The sequence below is a fragment of the Oncorhynchus clarkii genome, unplaced genomic scaffold (assembly GCF_045791955.1).
Source record: "Oncorhynchus clarkii lewisi isolate Uvic-CL-2024 unplaced genomic scaffold, UVic_Ocla_1.0 unplaced_contig_10524_pilon_pilon, whole genome shotgun sequence".
Classification (NCBI taxonomy): Eukaryota; Metazoa; Chordata; class Actinopteri; order Salmoniformes; family Salmonidae; genus Oncorhynchus; species Oncorhynchus clarkii.
The window spans coordinates 59,933-71,418 of NW_027261120.1; the positions used below are offsets into that span (position 1 = coordinate 59,933).

General features: G+C 46.4%; 1 long non-coding RNA gene across 1 annotated transcript; it reads left to right on the forward strand.

Annotated features, from left to right (window-relative positions):
- Nucleotides 1–709: 709 nt before the first annotated feature.
- LOC139404940 (uncharacterized) lies at nucleotides 710–1,464 on the forward strand. Its single transcript, XR_011633857.1, has 3 exons — nucleotides 710–977; nucleotides 1,103–1,129; nucleotides 1,258–1,464. It is a non-coding gene; the product is annotated as an uncharacterized lncRNA (long non-coding RNA).
- Nucleotides 1,465–11,486: the final 10,022 nt, after the last annotated feature.

Below are 11,486 nucleotides of genomic sequence, written 5' to 3' on the forward strand. Positions count from 1 at the left end.
GTTAGTTATCACTATCTTTGTTTTATACTAGCAGGCTTTGATATTGAAACATTAGGAAATTGTCAAGTTAGAAGAGCTCACCGATGCTGATTCAACAGTATGGACACAAACATGGCCTAATATCTAAATATACTATATTTTGCAGTATTTCGTTTTTTTGTGTGTTATTTCTTACATTATTAGGCCAGAATGTGTTTGGTGTTATTACATACAGCCTGGAAGAACTAGTGGATACCAGAGCAGCGGTAACTCACCAGCACTACCAGCATTACGCCTGTTCTACTGTATCTTAGTCTATGTCGCTCTGACATTTCTCACCCGCTATTTATACATTCTTAATTCCGTCCATTTACTTTAGATTTGTGTGTATTGTTGTGAAATTGTTAGATATTACTCTTAGGTATTACAGGTCTGTTAGAGCTAGAAACACAAGCATTTCGCTACACCCGCAATAACATCTGCCAAACAGGTGTACATTTTTTATTTGTTTATTTTTGTTGTTATACTGGAACAAAATCAGCAGCAAAAGTAAATACCTGTTTGAAATCAGTCCAACAGGGGACGGTATTTAGCAGACACTTTGAGGATGTACCTACAGCCATGCCTACTACGTAGATTGAGTTGAGCGCCTCCTGCTCTGCGCTACGCTACCGCCAGACGGACACACATTCTTCCATTCAGTCAGTCAGTTGGCTTGTCTGACGCTAAAGTGCAAGTCGACTATAGTCTCCCTTCTCTCGGGATTTGTTTTGAGAGAAAGAGCGTTGTTTCTGTACAGCAAAATAAAACATGTGTGTATATTGGTTATTTTGAATGCGCTTGGAGAAAGTTAAATTGGACTATTTTCTTGCAAAAACGTGGACACAATGTGACAATGTTGACCAGCAGACTGGGTTATCCATGACGGATTGGTAAAGAGCTGTTCATTAATCAAGGAAAAAGGGACGTGGAAATGGGGAAACTTCAGTCCAAACATGGTAAGATATATCTCTTATAAACATTTTTATATGAGTATTCCATACTGATTGATCATTGATGAATATTTTGTTCACATGGTAACGAATTTCTCCTTTGAATTTCCATATTGTGCTGTGATCTAAAGCGGGCAAACGTAGAGAGAACCCCGAAGGTGAGGATAACCCTCTATCATCCTTTAGAAATAACGCATTAAACCTTGTTTTAAACCTTACATTATCTTATTATCTAGACACAAGTTAATATCATTGATATTCATTATAATTCCCCCCCGATTTGTAGGAGACAGTTTTGTTGTGAACGCTTTCCTCCGAAGAGCGATGGAGGAATGTGAGATATACAGCTCCTCAGATCACAAACTGAACAACATTCAGGTAAGAAACGAAACACTTGTATTTTTAAATGTTTTCCTATGTGCTTTCTTGGATAAAATGATACAAAAGTAATAATAATTATAAGAATGTGGCTAATGATTATAATGATTTGGATACTGAAAATAATGCTAATAATAATAATAATTTGATAATAGTCTATTATAATTAAAATACATGACTCTTTAACACAGGTTGAGAAGTTTGTATATCAGATGGTCAATAGATGGTCTACAGTTGGGATCAGTTGTGATTAGACGTTCCTCTAATGCTGCCCCAGGAGGACAAATCAATTAACTCCTTCATGATTCAGACATCATTTTGGGGACTGGTGCTCCATAAAATGCAACTTATTGAAATGAAAGATTTAATGATCGAAATTAAGATTTGTAGCCAAAATCTCAAGGTTGTTTTCTAGCATTTATTTTGTATGTTTGCAAGTCATGTTTTTCCACTCCTAGAAACGTGTACAGATTTGGTAAAGCCTGGCCTAAGAGCTGGTGACTGAAGGGGAAGGTTTGCCCATACTTAATTTAGACAAGGACACAGACTGGGGTGTGGTGTCAGTCTGTCTGGCAGGTCCAGGTTGTCAGAAGGACAGTGTTGTGTCATACCTGTCCCTCTGCCTGTAGATGAAGTGCTCTCTCTACCACACACCAGCAGAACTAAACTCACTGTGATCTGCAGTCATTAAGTAAACATTCAAAGGCCTTTGCAAAGACATGTTGATGTGCATGAAGTTGCAGATTTTAGTTGTTGTTGTTTCTGTCATATCTGGCACTGGGACAGTGCTGTGGTTATTCCCCTGGCTGGGATGCATGCTGGAGAGGTAACAGACTGGCTGGGATGCATGCTGGGGAGGTAACAAACTGGCTGGGCTGTACGCTGGGGAGGTAACAGACTGGCTGGGCTACACACTGGGGAGGTAACAGACTGGCTAGGCTACACACTGGGGAGGTAACAGACTGGCTGGGCTACACACTGGGGAGGTAACAGACTGGCTGGGCTGTACACTGGGGAGGTAACAGACTGGCTAGGCTACACACTGGGGAGGTAACAGACTGGCTGTGCTACACACTGGGGAGGTAACAGACTGGCTGGGCTACACACTGGGGAGGTAACAGACTGGCTAGGCTACACACTGGGGAGGTAACAGACTGGCTGTGCTACACACTGGGGAGGTAACAGACTGGCTGGGCTACACACTGGGGAGGTAACAGACTGGCTGGGCTGTACACTGGGGAGGTAACAGACTGGCTGGGCTGTACACTGGGGAGGTAACAGACTGGCTGGGCTACACACTGGGGAGGTAACAGACTGGCTGGGCTGTACACTGGGGAGGTAACAGACTGGCTGGGCTGTACACTGGGGAGGTAACAGACTGGCTGGGCTGCACACTGGGGAGGTAACAGACTGGCTGGGCTGCACACTGGGGAGGTAACAGACTGGCTGGGCTGTACACTGGGGAGGTAACAGACTGGCTGAGCTACACACTGGGGAGGTAACAGCCTGACTGGGCTGTATATATTGAAGAGGTTATAACAGCCTTGCTGGGCTGCATGTTAGACAGGTTATAACAGCCTGACTGGGCTACGTATTGAAGAGGTTATAACAGCCTCGCTGGGCTGCATGTTAGACAGGTTATAACATCCTGGCTGAGCTACATATTGAAGAGGTTATAACAGCCTCGCTGGGCTGCATGCTGGGGAGGCTATAACAGCCTTAAATGGGAAATCTGCAGTTGTTACTTACAGATAAATGAATGATATGCACCCATTGATTATTGAAGATTATAACTTATAAATGCCTCATGAGCTTAGTTCAACTGTCGTACCCCTTCAGAATATAATGGATGGTCAGTCCTTGCATCCATAGCTCTGTCTATGAATTTGAGAGTGGTTAAATTTCTCCAACTCCATCCTTCAGATTTTTAGCAAAACCGTGGCGGGGAGTACACTTTGTTCTAGTTTCAACTGCTGATTGCAGCTTTAAGCCCTCCGGGGAACTTTGGCTGTGTCTTATTCTCAATGCCTTCTATTATAGTCAGCCTAGCTCCCAGCGGGCAGCCTCCTCTCTCTCTCTCTCTCTCTCTCTCCATGGCATAATATTACATCACTTCAATTAGCATGTCATGTTGAGGGGTGCGACGGGGCAAAGAGCCTTCATACCAGGGCTCAAGTCAAAAGTAGTGCACTCTATAGGGAATAGGGCCCCGGTCAAAAGTAGTGCACTATATAGGGAATGTGGCTCTGGTCTAAAGTAGTGCACTCTATAGGGAATGGGGCCCCGGTCAAAAGTAGTGCACTCTATAGGGAATAGGGCCCTGGTCAAAAGTAGTGCACTATATAGGGAATGTGGCTCTGGTCTAAAGTAGTGCACTCTATAGGGAATGGGGCTCCGGTCAAAAGTAGTGCACTCTATAGGGAATAGGGCCCCGGTCAAAAGTAGTGCACTATATAGGGAATGTGGCTCTGGTCTAAAGTAGTGCACTCTATAGGGAATGGGGCTCTGGTCTAAAGTAGTGCACTATATAGGGAATGGGGCTCTGGTCTAAAGTAGTGCACTATATAGGGAATAGTATGCCATTTGGAACGGAACCATTCAGACAGGAGTTATGAGCAGTTGGTTCAGTCAGAGGTAGTGACGTGGGTCCCGTTAAGGTGGGTGGTTGTACGGCTGTCGTGTCTGTAATACTGCAGGAGTTATGGATCAGAGGGTTATTACCGCCCACTCAGGGCAAATTAAAAGACAACTTTCCTCCACTTCACAGGAATTTCTGCTCACACTCCCCCCTAAGGGTGAAAACCACCACAGACAGACAGACGCAGACAAACACACACGCACGCACACACACACTACTGATTCAAAGGGGTTGGATTAAATGTGGAAGACACATTTCGGTTGAATGAATTCAGCTGTGCAACTGAGTAGATATCCACTTTACCCTCCCTTTCCTCATATCCCATACACACATAACATGCACACACATGCATACTGACGCCACACACACACATTCACACACAGTACTGATACTCCCTGTATATAGCCATGTTATTTTCTACTTCCTGTATATAGATAGCCATGTTATTTTCTACTTCCTGTATATAGATAGCCATGTTATTTTCTACTTCCTGTATATAGATAGCCATGTTATTTTCTACTTCCTGTATATAGATAGCCATGTTATTTTCTACTTTCTGTATATAGATAGCCATGTTATTTTCTACTTCCTGTATATAGATAACCATGTTATTTTCTACTCCCTGTATATAGATAGCCATGTTATTTTCTACTTCCTGTATGTAGATAGCCATGTTATTTTCTACTTTCTGTATATAGATAGCCATGTTATTTTCTACTTCCTGTATATAGATAGCCATGTTATTTTCGACTTCCTGTATATAGTGTAACGTTTTTCTTGATGCGAAGGAGAGTCGGACCAAAATGCAGCGTGTAGATTGCGATCCATGTTTTAATGAACAAACGTAAAACACGAATCAATGCAAACACTACAAAATAAAGAACGTGATGAACGTAACGAAAACCTAAACAGCCTATCTGGTGAAAACACATAGACAGGAACAATCACCCACAAACACACAGTGAAACCCAGGCTACCTAAATATGGTTCCCAATCAGAGACAATGACGAACACCTGCCTCTGACTGAGAACCATATCAGGCTGAACATAGAAATAGACAAACAAGACATGAAACATAGAATACCCACTCAGATCACACCCTGACCAATCAAAACATAGAAAATACAAAGTAAACTATGGTCAGGGCGTGACAGTACCCCCCCCCCAAGGTGCGGACTCCGGCCGCAAAACCTGAACCTATAGGGGAGGGTCTGGGTGGGCATCTGTCCGCGGTGGCGGCTCTGGCGCTGGACGTGGACCCCACTCCATGACAGTTTTAATCCCCCTCCTAAACGTCCCTAAATAGGTTACCCACCACAATGATAACATGGGACAGAGGGACAGCTCGGGACAGAGGTAACTCGGGACAGATGGGTAGCTCAGCACTGAGAGGAAGCTCAGCACTGAGAAGAAGCTCAGCACTGAGAGGAAGCCCAGGCAGGTAGCAGAAACTACCAGAACCTGGCTGGCTGGCGGTTTCAGCAGATCCTGGTCGACTAGCAGATCTGGGAGAATCTGGTCGACTGGCGGATCTGGGAGAATCTGGTCGACTGGCGGATCTGGGAGAATCTGGTCGACTGGCGGATCTGGGAGAATCTGGTCGACTGGCGGATCTGGGAGAATCTGGTCGACTGGCGGATCTGGGAGAATCTGGTCGACTGGCGGATCTGGGAGAATCTGGTCGACTGGCGGATCTGGGAGAATCTGGACGACTGGCAGATCTGAGAGAGTCTGGACGACTGGCAGATCTGAGAGAGTCTGGACGACTGGCAGATCTGGAAGAGTCTGGACGACTGGCAGATCTGGAAGAGTCTGGACGACTGGCAGATCTGGAAGAGTCTGGTCGACTGGCAGCTCTGGAAGAGTCTGGTCGACTGGCAGCTCTGGCTGCTCCATGCTGACTGGCTGCTCCATGATGACTGGTAGCTCTGGCTGCTCCATGCTGACTGGCTGCTCCATGCTGACTGGCTGCTCCATGCTGACTGGCAGCTCTGGCTGCTCCATGCTGACTGGCTGCTCTGGCTGCTCCATGCTGACTGGCTGCTCCATGCTGACTGGCTGCTCCATGCTGACTGGCTGCTCCATGCTGACTGGCGGCCCTGGCTGCTCCATGCTGACTGGCGGCCCTGGCTGCTCCATGCTGACTGGCGGCCCTGGCTGCTCCATGCTGACTGGCGGCCCTGGCTGCTCCATGCTAACTGGCAGCTCTGGCGGCTCCTTGCAGACTGGCAGCTCTGGCGGCTCCTTGCAGACTGGCAGCTTTGGCGGCATCCTGCAGACAGGCAGCTCTGGCGGCTCCTTGCAGACTGGCAGCTCCATGCAGACTGGCAGCTCTATGCAGACTGGCAGCTCCATGCAGACTGGCAGCTCCTTGCAGACTGGCAGCTCCTTGCAGACTGGCAGCTCTAAGCTAACTGGCAGCTCTATGCTAACTGGCAGCTCTATGCTAACTGACAGTTCTGAACAGGCGGGAGACTCCGGCAGCGCTGTAGAGGCGGAAAGCTCTGACAGCGCTGGACAGGCGAGGCGCACTGTAGGCCTGATGCGTGGTACTGGCACTGGTGGTACTGGGCCAAGGACACGCACAGGAAGCCTGGTGCGGGGAGCTGCTACCGGAGGGCTGGGGTGTGGAGGTGGTACTGGAAAAACCGGGCCGTGCAGGCGCACTGGAGCTCTTGAGCACCGAGCCTGCCCAACCTTACCTGGTTGAATGCTCACGGTCGCCCTGCCAGTGCGGCGAGGTGGAATAGCCCGCACTGGGCTATGCAGGCGAACCGGAGACACCGAGCGCAAGGCTGGTGCCATGTAAGCCGGCCCAAGGAGACGCACTGGGGACCAGCTGCGTAGAGCCGGCTTCATGGCATTAGGCTCGACGCTCAATCTAGCCCGGCAGACACGCGGAGCTGGAATATACCGCACCGGGCTATGCACCCGCACTGGAGACACCGTGCGCACCACTGCATAACACGGTGCCTGTCCGGTCTCTCCAGCCCCCCGGTAAGCACAGGGAGTCTGCTCAGGTCTCCTACCTGGCATAGCCATACTCCCTGTTAGCCCCCCCCCAAGAAATTTTTGGGGCTGCCTCTCGGGCTTCCTTGCCAGCCGTGTTCCCTCATATCGCCGGCTATTCTCTCCGGCTGCCTCAGCTCTCCTAAGTGCCTCCACCTGTTCCCATGGGAGGCGATCTCTTCCAGCCAGTATCTCCTCCCAAGTGTAACAGCCCTTGCCATCCAAAACGTCCTCCCATGTCCATTCCTCCTTACGCTGCTGTTGCTGCCTGTTGACACGCTGCTTGGTCCGTTGGTGGTGGGTGATTCTGTAACGGTTTTCTTGATGCGAAGGAGAGTCGGACCAAAATGCAGCGTGTAGATTGCGATCCATGTTTTAATGAACAAACGTAAAACACGAATCAATGCAAACACTACAAAATAAAGAACGTGATGAACGTAACGAAAACCTAAACAGCCTATCTGGTGAAAACACATAGACAGGAACAATCACCCACAAACACACAGTGAAACCCAGGCTACCTAAATATGGTTCCCAATCAGAGACAATGACGAACACCTGCCTCTGACTGAGAACCATATCAGGCTGAACATAGAAATAGACAAACAAGACATGAAACATAGAATACCCACTCAGATCACACCCTGACCAATCAAAACATAGAAAATACAAAGTAAACTATGGTCAGGGCGTGACATATAGATAGCCATGTTATTTTCTACTTCCTGTATGTAGATAGCCATGTTATTTCTACTTCCTGTATATAGATAGCCATGTTATTTTCTACTTCCTGTATATAGATAGCCATGTTATTTTCTACTTCCTGTATATAGATAGCCATGTTATTTTCTACTTTCTGTATATAGATAGCCATGTTATTTTCTACTTCCTGTATATAGATAGCCATGTTATTTTCTACTTCCTGTATATAGATAGCCATGTTATTTTACTTGTTATTTTTATTTGTTATTCACTGTCACAATATTTGATTTTATCTTTAACTCTGCATTGTTGGAAAAGAGTACAGATCTGTCGTTCTGCCCCTGAACGAGACAGGTTCCTAGGCCGTCATTGAAAATAAGAATTTGTTCTTAACTGACTTGCCTAGTTAAATAAAGGTAAAATAAAAAATAAACAAATAAAGTAAGCATTTCACTGTTAGTCTACCCCTGTTGTCTACCAAAGATATGATATGAGTGGGACCAGCCCACCTCCTAAAGCCTAAGAACATCCCAGCATAAGCTGTTTGGCGGTGTGTGTGTGTGTGTGTGTGTCGGTGTGTGTGTGTGTGTGAGAGTGTGAGTGTGTCTGTGTCTGTGGTCTGTCTGTGTGTGAGAGTGAGTCTGTGTCTGTGTCTGTGTGTGTTGGGATGTCAGTGTAAGTATGTGTGAGTGTGTTGGTAAAGTCCAGTGTGTGTGTGTGTGTGTGTGTGTGTTGGGGTGTCAGTGTAAGTATGTGTGAGTGTGTTGGTAAAGTCCAGTGTGTGTGTGTGTGTTGGGGTGTCAGTGTCAGTATGTGTGTGTGTGTTGGTAAAGTCCAGTGTGTGTGTGTGTGTTGGTAAAGTCCAGTGTGTGTGTGTGTGTGTTGGGGTGTCAGTGTCAGTATGTGTGTGTGTGTGTGTGTGTTGGGGTGTCAGTGTAAGTATGTGTGAGTGTGTTGGTAAAGTCCAGTGTGTGTGTGTGTGTGTTGGGGTGTCAGTGTCAGTATGTGTGTGTGTGTTGGTACAGTCCAGTGTGTGTGTGTGTGTGTGTGTGTTGGTAAAGTCCAGTGTGTGTGAGTGTGTTGGTAAAGTCCAGTGTGTGTGTGTGTGTGTTGGGGTGGCAGTGTCAGTATGTGTGTGTGTGTTGGTAAAGTCCAGTATGTGTGAGTGTGTTGGTAAAGTCCAGTGTGTGTGTTGGGGTGTCAGTGTCAGTATGTGTGTGTGTGTGTTGGTAAAGTCCAGTATGTGTGTGTGTGTTGGTAAAGTCCAGTGTGTGTGTGTGTTGGTAAAGTCCAGTGTGTGTGTGTGTGTTGGTAAAGTCCAGTATGTGTGTGTGTGTTGGTAAAGTCCAGTGTGTGTGTGTGTTGGTAAAGTCCAGTATGTGTGTGTGTGTTGGTAAAGTCCAGTGTGTGTGTGTGTTGGTAAAGTCCAGTGTGTGTGTGTGTGTGTTGGTAAAGTCCAGTGTGTGTGTGTGTGTGTTGGTAAAGTCCAGTGTGTGTGTGTGTGTTGGTAAAGTCCAGTATGTGTGTGTGTGTTGGTAAAGTCCAGTGTGTGTGTGTGTGTTGGTAAAGTCCAGTGTGTGTGTGTGTGTGTTGGTAAAGTCCAGTGTGTGTGTGTGTGTGTTGGTAAAGTCCAGTGTGTGTGTGTGTGTGTGTTGGTAAAGTCTAGTGTGTGTGTGTGTGTGTTGGTAAAGTCCAGTGTGTGTGTGTGTGTGTGTTGGTAAAGTCTAGTGTGTGTGTGTGTGTGTTGGTAAAGTCCAGTGTGTGTGTGTGTTGGTAAAGTCCAGTGTGTGTGTGTGTGTTGGTAAAGTCCAGTGTGTGTGCATGTAGTCAGTACAAGAGAGGGACCTAAAAATGGGTCAATACAGGTAGTCCTGGTGGTCATTTCATTAGCTCTTTAGCGGTCTTGTTTAAAAGTCTTATGGCTCGGGGGTAGAAGCTGTTCAGGATCCTGTTGGTACCGCTTGCCGTGCGGTAGCAGAGAGAACAGTCTGTGGCTCGGGGGTAGAAGCTGTTCAGGATCCTGTTGGTTCCAGTCTTGGTGTGTTGGTACCGCTTGCCGTGCGGTAGCAGAGAGAACAGTCTGTGGCTCGGGGGTAGAAGCTGTTCAGGATCCTGTTGGTTCCAGTCTTGGTGTGTTGGTACCGCTTGCCGTGCGGTAGCAGAGAGAACAGTCTGTGGCTCGGGGGTAGAAGCTGTTCAGGATCCTGTTGGTTCCAGTCTTGGTGTGTTGGTACCGCTTGCCGTGCGGTAGCAGAGAGAACAGTCTGTGGCTCGGGTGGCTGGAGTCTTTGACAATTTTCTGGGGCCTACCCCATGTAGCACCTTGCGGTCGAATGCCAAGCAGTTGCCATACCAGGCGGTGATGCAGCCAGTCAAGATGCTCTTGATGGTGCAACTGTAGAACTATTTGAGGATCTGAGGGCCAATGCCAAATCTTTTCAGCCTCCTGAGGGGGAAGAGGCGTTGTCGTGCCCTCTTCACGACTGTGTGAGTGTGTTTGGACCATGATATGTCCTTAGTGATGTGGACACCGAGGAACTTGAAGCTCTCGACTCGCTCCACTACAGCCCTGTTGATGTTAATGGAGGCGTGCTCGTGCCTCCGTTTCCTGTAGTCCACAATGAGCTCCTTTGACTTTCTGACATTGAGAGAGAGGTTGTTGTCCTGGCACCACACTACTGTAAGGTTTCTGACCTTTTAATCTCATCTAGCCAAGACTTGTTTTTCCTGTTGACTTTGAATTTGCTCTGTGTAGGGAGTGGATGAATTGTGTGGATACAGAGGGATTAAATGCCATTTGGTTACTGCGTAGGTATTGCGTAGTACGGCATAGCTTGGTTAGTCTGGACGTAGATCCACAGATCTCACACCTGCATATCAATGCTGCACTAAATTGTTTAATTTCTCAACGTTGCTTTTTTTAAAGGGGATAGAGGGCCATCTTCCAATGTCTTTTTGGTTGATATTTTTTGGTTGTACAACTGTCTTGAGTTACTTTATTCATAAATCTAATTTAATCTGATCAGGGCCTCAAATTCAAATGGGTTTCATAGGTCGGTGCTGTGCCTGTCACCTCATATACTGCACCACTGTTCCATAGAACAAGGAAGTAACTAACTAACTTCCTGTTTACATTAATGACAGCATTAGACAGGAGTAGTACTCTGCATCCCCTTTGAAATGTATATTTGCTGAAATAAGAATATGATCTCACCTGGGGTTCCCCTTTATATGGTGTTATTGTACTTCAAATATCCAACCTTTCTCTAGACTGTAGGATTAATACCCAACCTTTCTCTAGACTCTGTAGGATTAATACCCAACCTTTCTCTAGACTGTAGGATTAATACCCAACCTTTCTCTAGACTCTGTAGGATTAATACCCAACCTTTCACTAGACTCTGTAGTATTAATACCCAACCTTTCTCTAGACTCTGTATGATTAATACCCAACCTTTCACTAGACTCTGTAGTATTAAAACCCAACCTTTCACTAGACTCTGTAGTATTAATACCCAACCTTTCACTAGACTCTAGGATTAATACCCAACCTTTCACTAGACTGTAGGATTAATACCCAACCTTTCACTAGACTGTAGGATTAATACCCAACCTTTCACTAGACTGTAGGATTAATACCCAACCTTTCACTAGACTCTGTAGGATTAATACCCAACCTTTCACTAGACTCTGTAGGATTAATACCCAACCTTTCACTAGACTGTAGGATTAATACCCAACCTTTCTCTAGACTCTGTATGATTAATACCCAACCTTTCACTAGACTC